We start from the raw sequence: 12,105 nt of genomic DNA, 5'->3' as shown, positions 1-12,105 counted from the left end.
GCCACGCGGTTATGTGTGTTGTTCGTCTCCGGTTCTAGCCTGGCTGAGCTAAGTTCCCTGACCCTCTCTTCCAGGCCATCCAGCTCTCCAACACACCTCTCCAGTGCTTCGATCCTTTGAGTGTTGCTCACCATCATGCAAGATCACTAAGCTTTCTCTAACCTGGCTCCAATACCAACTGTCACGGGCCACCAACTTGACTCCTCGAATCGACAGAATGTACGACACTTGTTAGCACTTTCAGCTAGCAAGTCAGCCTAAAATTCACACCAGCGGCAAACAAAACCAACGGTTAACCACGATACAAGTCTAGCACATGTAAGGACAATGACGAAGCATGAGCAAGCACAAAGCAAGTCATCCAAAGGCATCATCCCACACAACAACTAGAGCATACAACATAGGCAAGTGGCATGCGATGGCCCAATAAAGGTAACAAAAAAGCAACACATAGACCATAAATGAAGCATGCAGAAAGGGACATGGATAAACATCATTTTATTCATATAAGGCCTTGATAGGGCAAGGGAGTACAAAGCTTAAGCCCCTATTTGCTGGTGGCCATGGTGCTTCTCTAAGTCACCAGGTCACCTCCCCCTAAGGAGCATTCTAAGGAAATAAAGTCTTCCTAGGAACATATATAATTTTCTCCTGGGAAACATATACATAATTACAAAAGCGTCATCCCCTACCCTTAAGATTACTTAGTGCAAGACTTGACTAATGATCAAGCACTGAGGCATGCTCATACATAAAAAATGGCACCCTATAGGTGTGTCATGTCGCAGTACGTCACACCTCACGCTAGGTCCCGTGGACCCACCACCTTGGCCACGCAGCAGCGCCTCATGCCAGGTCCCGCGGACCCACAACCATGGTCGCGCAGCAGCGCCTCGTGCCAGGCCTCGCGGACCCACCAACTCGGACGCGCAGCAGCGCCCCGCGCCAAGTCCTGTAGACACCACCTCGGCAGTGCAGCAGCGCCTCGCGCCAGGTTCCACAGACCCACCACCTCGGCCGCGTAGCAGCGCCTCACGCCAGGTCCCGCGGGCCCACCACCTTAGCTGCGCAGCAGCGTCTCCCGCTAGGACCGGCAAACTCACCGCCTCGACCACACAGCAGCGCCCTGTGCCAGGTCCTGCGGCACCACCTTGGCCGCGCAGGAGCGCCTCGCGCCAGGTCCCGCAGACCCACCACCACGGCCGCGCAATAGCACCTCGCCCCAGGTCCCGCGGACCCACCACCTCGGCCGCGTAGCAGTGCCCCGAGCTAGGTCTTGCAAACCCACCACCTCGCCCGCGCAGCAGCGCCCCGCGCCAAGTCCCGCAGACACCACCTCGGCCGCTCAGCAGCGCCTTGCGCAAGGTCCCGCAGACCCACCACCTCGGTCACGCAACAGCGCCTCGCGCCAAGTCTCGCGGACCCACCACCTCGGCCGTGCAGTAGCGCCCCACACCAGGTCCCGCAGATACCACCTCAGCCACGTAGCAGGGTCTTGCGCCAGGTCCCGCGGACCCTCCACCTCGACTGCGTAGTAGCGCCTCACGCTAAGTCTCACAAACCCACCACCTCGACCGCGCAGCAGCGCCTCGTGCCCACTGCCTTGGCCGCGCAACAACGCCTCGTGCCAGGTCCCGCAAACATCACCTCAGCCGCGCAGCAGCGCCTCACACCAGGTCTGCAGACATGCCTCGCTGTAGGCCCACAAGCCTTGTCACATGAGATATCATGCCTTGTGCTCAAGGGTCCATGCAAGACTCCACATCTTTCCGGGATAAAGACCCGCAAAAGGCGCCTTGTCTCGCGATATCTTCCATGACAACCCATAAGTTCTACAACACTTAACCAAATGTAAGAAAGCCTGGTGAAAATTTGTATCTTTGAAATAGGAAAAAGAACCATCAGGTACAAGGCATGCCCACGAGTACGGGATGTAAAACTTGAGGAGGACAGAGGCGTGACTCTGACATTTGTACCTAACAAGTAGTGGAGGTACGACACGGTACCATGGTAGGAGTACTTTTGCAGACCCCTGACATATACTGGAGCCGACCATCACTCCTCCAACACTACTACCACCTACAACCTGAATATGCAGCTCCTTGTCTCTTCGGGACCACAATGTACCAAGAGCCATTAGAGCTCACCTATAAATAGGGCATCACTTCATCATTGAAGGGGGTTGGAAAATTCATTGTATACAGAGGTTATTAAATAATATACAGATTTTTACTCCATTGTTGAACATCATTTATCCCAAAAAGGCACATAAACATGGTAATCATGCTAGGATCTCTTCTTCCTTTTTCTATAGCATTTACCTCATTCTCATGTGGGTCCTTTCGGTACCTACATACTCTAGCATAATGCCCGGGTTTTCCACAAACAAAACAACGACCTCTCACGTCTTTGAATTGTCCATGATCTTTCTTTGGACCTAAAGGGTTCCCACTACCCTTTTTGTTGTTGTTGTTGCCCTTGGGATGCTTGTGTAAGACCGCATTGGCCTTGGAAGTCTTATCTTTAGACTCATTCACACCCTTGTCTCTTATTCTCGATCCCTCTTCAATTCTAATGTGTTTTTGGATCTCTTCCAAAGTGTAATCCTCATTCTTAGGGAGGATTCTTTTCCTATAGCTCCTCCAAGTTGGTGGTAATTTTTCCACTATTGCACCAACTTGGAAGACCTCGGGAAGCTCAATCTTGAGAACTTTCAACTTGTTCACAATCACTTGTAACTCATGAATTTGAGGTAAAAGAGTTTTCCCATCAATGAAAGAAAATTCAAAATATTGAGAAATTAAGAACTTTCTTGTACCTTCTTCCTCAGCCTTGTACTTACTCTCCAAGGCATCCCAAATCTGCTTCGCGGATTTGGTATTGGTATAGAGGTCATATAGCCTATCGGATAGGGCATTAAGGATATGACCCCTACAAAGAAGGTTGTCCTCTTCTCTCTTCCTTCTTTTCTCCACCTCCTCAGGAGTGTCTTTGTCGGATGGCTCGGCTAGAGGTGCCAAGGATGACTCAAGGATGTAGGCTATCTTGAGTGTTGTTAAAAGAAATTTCACCTTGTCTTGCCACCTAGTGAAATTGGATCCACCAAACCTATCCAACCTCACTAGGTCTTGGTTCATGATCTTGATGGTCTCCCCTTCCATGAAACAAAGAGACTTAAGCTTTTGATTGTTAGAGAATATATATTATTGCTCAATGGAATTATGGAAAAACCAAATACAACTCTATGCAAAAATACAATGGACAAGATAATATTGATTAAATAAGTATTACAACTCAATTGCTCAAAATACAAGTAAATAAAAAGATGTAGAAGAAGAAGATTACAAACTCAATACTATAACAATACAAGTAAATAAGAAGAACAAAAGAATGAAAACACAAACTCTCACACAACCAAAGTGTAGAGTAGTGGGGATCACCAACTTGAACAATGTTCAAGACCTTTGTCCAAAATCTTATTTCCCCCTATTCTCTAAGCACTAAGGGATCTCTCTAGGAAATAGCTCTCTGGAATTATCAAGCCTCAAGGTGTATTTTTTCAGCCAAGTGCTTTGTGGATGAAAAATAGCGTGTCTTACAAGTGAGTATTAGGCTCCTATTTATAGAGTTTTGAGACACCCTTTGAATTTCAAATTCCACCAACCCCATGGCTGTTACCAATGATTAATTTGATGTTTTATGGAATTAAAATAGATATTTGGGAGTTACTTGGCTGTTGGAAACGTTCAAAATTGGATAAAAACCAAAATTCAAAGAAGCTGTCAGCCACTAGGGCCGTGACGCATGTTCCAGGCACCGCGGCGCTTAGTCAAGTTCAGCAACAAATTTTTTCAGTTTTTTCCAAAACGTTCCAATTTATTCCCACTTGATTTTGTAACTTCCATACACAATATGGGAGTTAAAATCACATCTCTATCAGCCATTTCTCATATGGCTTTATAAAATCCAATCTCAAATGTGTAACATATAATATACACATTATTGGGTAATATTTGGGAGTTACAAATTTGTAACTGATTTTGTAACTCCAAAATATGTCACATTTGGACACACACATGTGTCCAATTTTGTGACTCTCAATAATATGTTACACGGTGTGACAAATCACATTTTGACACATTAATTAATCTAATATTATATTATATGAAATAATATAACAGATGGATCCTCAAAAAGGTTGTCAAACGATCCTCTAACGCTGTAAACACACACTGATTGACACCTGGCTGGTCCCCTGGGTCCCGAGGACAAGGTCCTTGACCTGGAGGACAACTACTTGTAAAGAGCTTGAGGACTACTAATTAGTCCTCGGGGCACGACCTCAAGCAGGGACACCTGTGCCCTGTCTTTACCCGACGGCTGTGGCCTTTACTTGAGATATCCACCCTCTGAGGATTGACCTCGGGGCGTGGCCTCACTTGAAGAGACACGCACCTCCACCACGTATGCTGGCCACACCGGTTTCGGATTGCCACGTGTCCTTTGTAACAATATCTGTAGTTAAACACATTTAAAAAAAAAAAACAACTATAGTTAAACACATTCTCAAGCTATTTGCAACACTTGTAAATCTATTTATTATCAATTTATTTCCAAGAAATCAGCCACACTAATATTGAGCCCTTTACTCTAATGTTCGCACATAAAATATATTCTAAAACAAAAACTATGCTTCACCCAAAAGCTCTTAACATGAATCACCTTTAAACAAAAGATAAATGAAAAAATATTATACCAAAAAACAAGCCAATAGCCAATTATAGCTCATAACAAACTATTGCGTGGAAATACCATACCGAGTCTATAGTATAACAAGTTGGGAACAATAAGCCATATTCGATTTACTGAATATAATGATTCCAAAACTTTCCTTTACATAAATGTGTTTCTGTTTTTTGATACAATAAAGAATAAACCAAAAGATGCTTAATTTAAATGTAGATCCCAAAATGGTTTGGTGATACAACACATACAACAACATTATGGCTGAAGATAAATACTAATTCCCTCAAATTACAAACCCAAGTTTCATACCTCAAGAACATCAAATGCTAATCCCAGTTCCACTTTTTCCATCGTATGTTCAATGGTGGAACTCCTGATCGGTAAATGTACCGTGTCTGTTACACAATCAACCCAGAAAAAATTAGAAAAAAATAATGAGACTTGGTTTTCTTTCACGAGAAGAGAGTAAAAAATGGCAAAGTGAGAAGAGGGTTTTGAAAATAATACTATCCTAGATTTTGTACCTCAATAACTTCAACAGCTTAGTTCAGTTGAACCTTCGACTATGCACGGTTAGTTCAGTTGAACCTTCGACTATGCACGGTCAGTTTCATGAAGAACCTAAGAATTTTTTTTTTCAAAGAAAGTGAGTAATGGTTGTGTTTCATAAAAAAAGGAGAGGTATCAAAAAGAAGAAAATGAGGGGTTTTTCTTTGAAACAAGAGGAATGTGACTGATTGTCTATGTCCATAAATTGTATTAGCCATACCCTTACTATAGTAGAGTGTAACTGCAAAAAATTGTCAGTTGAGTAGTTTCTTTTACAAGATACTCCCAGCCGTCGATTAATTCAATGGCCCATATTAATCCAACTTTTATCAACTCACCTCGTTGGATCATTACAATCCAAATCATTGGTCCATATCAAAAAGCATAATGTCTTCCACCTCCCTACCAAGCAAGACGAAATCAGGGTCCAAAATTTATGATTCGATAATAGGGATATTTGTGGCATAAGTACCCAAAATTTGACGTTTGTAACCAGTATGGACCAAATCTTTTTTTTTAGTAGCTAAAGTACCCAAAGTTATTAAAATTGTAATTCCGTCAGCTCATCCGCTAGATCTCCATTACGTGATGATAGAATTACAATTTTACTCACTTTGATTATTTTAACCACTAAAAAAAATTGGGTACATACCGATTACAAACTCCAAACTTTTAAAGCAAATATCCCTCTAGAATATAAATAATAAACAAAGGGTCCCGTTCCCTGGACACAGCTTTTTACACCAGTTTTAGAACATTGGATCAAACTCAATCCAAGGGTGAAAATTGGGGCATAATTAAAATAAAAAATTAATCCTAAAAATCCAGTCTCCTCCCTTCTCGATATCAATATCTCCCTTCTTGCCGATCATATACTTGGCCCTTCTCATCCTTCGACGGCAACACCTCTACACTCTCTCCCACCTCCGGCTTTGCCGATTGGTGTCCCTTCGTCTTTCCCCTGTAATCAAACCAAGAAAATAATTTGATTGTACACATTCATTGTTCATGCGAATAACTGGCACAATTTTTCTTCACATTCATTGTATAAATTGCTGATAAAAATTTGTATTTTTATATTTCAATTGATTCGTTAATTAATATTTTCAATGACTTTGTGTTAATAAATATATATTTATTGTATAAACGATGTCTGCAATATTTAGGTTGTGCGCAAAAACATGTGAATATTAATTGTTTGTATTGAGCTTCAGTTATGTAAGATAGAAACTATAGAAGTTAAAAGTAATTTATGTTAGATGGGTAGATTCTTGTCATATACTACCGCATTTTATTCCAGCATGATAATATGCTCATCGATTATGATTATACAAGATCCTGGATCAATGTTTGGCTGTTCCTTTCCTTTCTCAGGGAAAATGATAATAATTTGTTCCCTTCTTCCGTCCAAGTTTTTCAATTATATGGTTGACTTCCTGCATCCACAAGAAACAAGGACTCAGCGAAATGATATTATCATAAGAAATAGAGAAGAAATCTATGAAAATGCATATATCCACAGCAATTCATATCACAGTCGGCGGTGGGAAAGAGTGGAGAGCTTGTCAACAACGGAGATTTGTTGCCGTTGCGAGTTGAGTACAAAGATCTGGTTGCCATCGAAGGATGTGAAGCGCCATGATCGGCAAGAAGGGAGAGATTGATATGGTGAAGGGAAGGGAGGAGTCAGATTAATTTTTTATTTAAATTATGTCCCAATTTTGACCCTTGGATTGGATGGAGTTTAATCCAAATGGTCCAAAACTGATGTAAAAAACGGGAAATGTTTTAAAGTGTTACTGGGTTGAAGATTAACAAAATGGGGTGGTGGCGCAGTTGGCTAGCGCGTAGGTCTCATAGCTTAGAGTGATCCTGAGGTCGAGAGTTCGAGCCTCTCTCACCCCAAAACACTATTTTTTTTCGAATTAAATTGGAATTGGGCGGGTTGCAAAATATTTTGAACATCAGTGCATTGTGTGGTCTTTGTTGCATTTAATCTCTGCTAATAAAATATCTTATTTATTTTAATCTTTGCATTTTAACCTTGACAACAACACTGGTGCTTGTACTCCTCAGGATTTGTACTCCTTTTAGAGACAATCTAACTATAGTTTTGTAAATATTATTCTTCCTGCCCGGAGGTCGGGGAGACTGTTCTGTTGCAATTGATTTTAGTTTGCATTATTTGAGCTATAAGAATGGGCTATAGGTTCCAGAACTTGGGTTTCTCTGCTAATTATTCTTCAAATGCACTTGAGATTCTGGGTTCTAAGCAATTTAGGGTAGTTGGAGCTGAGTCTCATGCTTGTGTCTCAATTCCCGTGGTTCCATTCCTCGAAGGGAACTAAAGGGGAGTGGAGTTGGCTCGTCGCTGTCTCTTGGGCTTTGCCGTTCTTCAAGTTCCAACAAGAGAGTCCTCCGGTTTCTGAAATTGGATTCGTGTCAATGATACACTGCACCTCACCATAACAATCTTGTGCTCTTTTGATTGATGCAAATGAACAGCCTTTGGAAAAAGGAACACTGGTAGTACACTTTTCAGGGAACTACCTGGAAGTTCATTGGTTGGAAGAAATTTGTCTACTGTTTCATTTTGACAATATATTTTCATACTATATGTATAAATGTGGAGCCAATCGTGTCTAAATCTCACCCATAAATGATAGTTCCTAATCCTTTCGTGAGTCCTTTTGATCCATTTGGGTCAATTTTTTGGAATATTTTTTAATGATATATATTAAAAATTAATTTGTTATAACTAATTGATTTTTTATTCATTTAATATATCAAAATTAATCGTCAATATTTATCTGTTAAATCCAATTTGAATTTCCTAACTAAATAGAGGAAATATCTCAACTAAGCTGAGAGAATATCTCAACCTCTATAAGTGTGACAGAGACTTTGATGGTAGGTCTCACTCTATAAATATAGAGTACCGGTCCCCAAGCTCACTGCTCATTCTGACTTTCAGTAACTCCATCTAAAGAGTTAGTGAGAGCTTGGAAGTCCGTGTACTCGTTCTAACTTCTGAGGTTATCAATTACAATGGCTGGAGGTATATAATATTCGATCCTCTCTTCGTATATGTTCAATCTATCTATATATATATATTAATTCCGCCTACATGTATATAATTGTTCATATGCCTATATTTCATTTTAATCTAACATTTTGTATCAGTCGCCATAATTATCTCTGTCTTGTTAATTTTATATGCATATATATTTTATTTGATTTATATATGACTTTATATTTTTATTCATATATATATATCTATATATATAATTTTCGGATATGTATTGATTGTATATCTCAAAATTTTCTTTGTAATTTGATTGTGTTTTGTATTGCTTTTGTGTTTAAGTATATGTTATATCTAACATATTTTTGGCAATATAAACATAATAATCTAGTCAAATATACACACATATATATATTCATTTGTGTACATATCCGAAAGTTTTTAATGCCTTAATATTTTATTTTTGATTCAACACCGGTTTTTCAATCTCAACATCATTAGAAATCCTTAAGTTTATATTTTTCAATAATTTTACGCATTAAAAACGAGTTTTCCAAGTCATTGTGTTGCTGAATTTTTGAAGAATTCGGTTATGGCCAAAAACAATTTTGATATTAAAGTTCGATTTTTTGTTGATGTTTAATCAATCTAAAGCAATGAATCTCTTTCTATATTTATTTCCATGAATTATAGGCTTTGAAATTGGTATTTTAGTCGTCGGAATGCAATTTTCCGATCGGGTTTTGAATCGGGTTCGTTAGACCCACACACAGAAAACGGGTCATTTTCGACCCGGCTGACTGAAGAAGACAACATAAACGACATGTCGTTTCTTGGGTTTATGAAGAAAAAACGACTTGTCATTTTGACAAGTCTTATGGCCCACTACGTGGGAAACGACTTTCCCACCTACGGCACAAAAAATGACCCGTCGTTTGATGGGTCATACGACGATTCTAAGAGGAAAACGACATGTCGTTTTCCCCGTGGTAGATTTAAAAAAAATAAAAAAATAAAGAAAAATTGAAGAAAATTCGAAAAAATTACGTTTTTGATTTATTTTGGGATTTTTTTATTTTCTTGATTTTAATGCTTATTTAGACAATAAATTTAATTTTTCATTTTTGCCAATTTAATTAAAACATATAATTTTGGTAAATTATATATTTGGAAATTAATTAAAATGTGCAATTACTTGATTTTGGTGTATTTATTGGATGATATATTTCTTTTATTCATGCAATATTAAATAATTGTGTTATTTTAAGAATGTAATTACTTTTTGTTTTACAATTAAGTTTGTGCAATTATTTCATTAATTCACCAAATCAATAAATGATTTTATTGTCTTATTTAGCATGAATATTTCTGCCAAGCATATATATGAAATTATTGTATTTATTTTTGTGCATATAGTTAATTATGCTAATTGTATGATTATTTTGTTATTATTCATGCAAATTTATTTCAAGTATAATTATCTTTAATTTTATATGTATGACTTTATAATTTTAAATATGTTGTATATTCCATAATTTTGCTAGATATATTTAGATTATATTTAAACATTAAGATAGGTTGAATAATATTTAGCACATTAATATTCATAATTTTTTAATAAAATATTCATAAAACATTTAGGGTGAATAAAATTATGAATGATTCATAAACAATTTTGTGGTTGACACAAGAACGCATGAAACTGAGACAAATGCTCAATCTAGAACGGTTTTGAATGATCTTCGGACGACCACACTAGGAGCACTACTCTCTGTGATTGCCTATTATGTTATAACGAAATTGTTCTTAGCTCTTCCTAGAGCCTAAAACATAATGTCTAGTGAACCATATAATTTTAAATAATTAGGGAGTAGCTACAACATCTTTAATTATATAAAATTATATATTAATTTGAAAGGATCACACAATGGACATAAATTGTGATTGATTAAATAGATATAATAATTTTACCCCACAGGGATTTTATTATATTTATATAATTAATTAGGATAATATATTAAATTAATTTTCTTAATTTACACACAGGAGTTATGAAAATTAATTTAATAGTTTTATCATACAGTTTAATTTAGATAGAAGTACCAAACCTTAATTTATCCCAAATAATTCGTTTGAATAATCTATCATCCTATACATCTAATTTTATTAAATTAAAAATTTAGCCCACAGGCAATTTTTGTTTAATAAAGTTTCATTCTTCAACATGTTATACATTGGTAAAACATGACTTCATTAAGCCTCAATCATCAAAATCTAAGTTTGTAATCCTATTCATGCAGCTTCTTCATCATCCTCTAGTTTCGCTGAAATCCTTACCGAAATTCTTGAGCTTAGGGGTGATAATTTCAAAATTTGGAAAGAACGAGTTCTTCTTCATTTAGGCTACGCTGACATGGACTACGCAATAAGGAAGGACGAACCTGCTGCAATCACTGCGACTAACACTGCTGCTGAGATCGAACTATATGAAAAATGGGAGCGATCCAATCGCCTCAGCATCATGTTCATTATGTCCAAGATCCCTCTGGGAATGCGTGGATCGGTGGAGTAACCTGAGAAAGTCAAAGACTTGATCAAATTGATCGATGAGCAGTTCAACACTTCGGACAAACCACTTTACAACAACCTCATCCACCAGTTCTCATCCACAAAACTCACTGGTATCAAAGGAGATAGAGAACATATTTCAAAGATGAGGGACAATTCTGCTCAACTGAAGAAGCTTGATGTAGTCATTCTTGAAACCTTCCCAGTCCACTACATCCTTAACAATCTTCCACCTCAATACAAGCCTTTCAAAATTTCCTACAACACACATAAGGACAAATGGAGTATCAATGAACTGATAACCATGTGTGCTCAAGAAGAAGCAAGGCTCCTGCAGGAACAAGGTGAAAGTGCTCACATGGCCACCCAAGGCAAGAAACGCAAACCATCTAAGAAGGACAAGGGTAAAAATAAAGTGCCTCCCCAAGGCGAAATAAAGAAGGATTCCATCAAGTGTTTCTTCTGCAAAAAGAAGGGACATGTGAAAAAGGAATGCGCCAAGTTCAAGATATGGATGGACGACAAAGGTAATCCAATTTCCTTCGTATGTTATGAATCTAATAAGGCTAATGTTAATATGAACACATGGTGGATTGATTCTGGATCAAAAATTCACATTTCAAATTCCTTGCAGGGTTTACAAAATCTAAGGAAGACAGTGGGAAGTGAGCAAAGTATCTTATCCGGAAACAAGATAGGCTCACATGTGGAGGCTATTGGAACGTGCCATTTAGTTTTAAGAAGTGGTTTTGTTTTAAAGTTAGAAAAGACATTTTATGTACCAAGTTTCTCTAGAAACTTGATTTCCCTTTCAAGACTTGTACCTTTTGGTTTTTCCTTTACATTTTCAGACAAATCTTTTAATTTATATAATAAATATGAATGTGTTGGAAATAATATTTTGTCTGATGGTCCTTTATTGCCTTAATGTACAAAACAATACCGCTTATAATATTGTGCACGTTCACGCTGGCAATAAAAGATGTGTTATGAATGAGAATTCCTCTACATTATGGCACCAGAGATTGAGACATATCTCCATTGATAGAATTAGAAGGTTAGTAAAAGATGAGGTACTCAATACGTTAGATTTTATTGATTTTGATACTTGTGTGGATTACATTAAGGGAAAGCATACCTCCAAGTATAAGAAAAGTGGTGTCAATAGGAGTTCCGACCTATTAGAAACCATACATACTGATACATGTAGTCCAGAC

At 38.1% G+C, this 12,105-nt stretch overlaps 1 long non-coding RNA gene and 1 other non-coding gene across 3 annotated transcripts; one reads left to right on the top strand and one right to left on the bottom strand.

Annotated features, from left to right (window-relative positions):
- Nucleotides 1-3,920: 3,920 nt before the first annotated feature.
- Nucleotides 3,921-7,230, bottom strand: LOC133782113 (uncharacterized). 2 transcript variants are annotated; one of them, XR_009870340.1, is made up of 4 exons: nucleotides 6,581-7,230; nucleotides 5,271-6,256; nucleotides 5,056-5,141; nucleotides 3,921-4,515 (listed from the first exon to the last, which is right to left on the bottom strand). It is a non-coding gene; the product is annotated as an uncharacterized LOC133782113 (long non-coding RNA). The 2 variants fall into 2 exon arrangements; XR_009870339.1 differs by having other exon boundaries at nucleotides 5,271-7,230.
- Nucleotides 7,117-7,200, top strand: TRNAM-CAU (transfer RNA methionine (anticodon CAU)). Its single transcript is given in 2 exon segments — nucleotides 7,117-7,154; nucleotides 7,165-7,200. It is a non-coding gene; the product is annotated as a tRNA-Met (tRNA).
- Nucleotides 7,231-12,105: the final 4,875 nt, after the last annotated feature.

Source organism: Humulus lupulus, chromosome 6, assembly GCF_963169125.1.
Source record: "Humulus lupulus chromosome 6, drHumLupu1.1, whole genome shotgun sequence".
NCBI classification, from domain to species: domain Eukaryota; kingdom Viridiplantae; phylum Streptophyta; class Magnoliopsida; order Rosales; family Cannabaceae; genus Humulus; species Humulus lupulus.
This window is presented reverse-complemented; position numbering and strand designations above follow the sequence as displayed.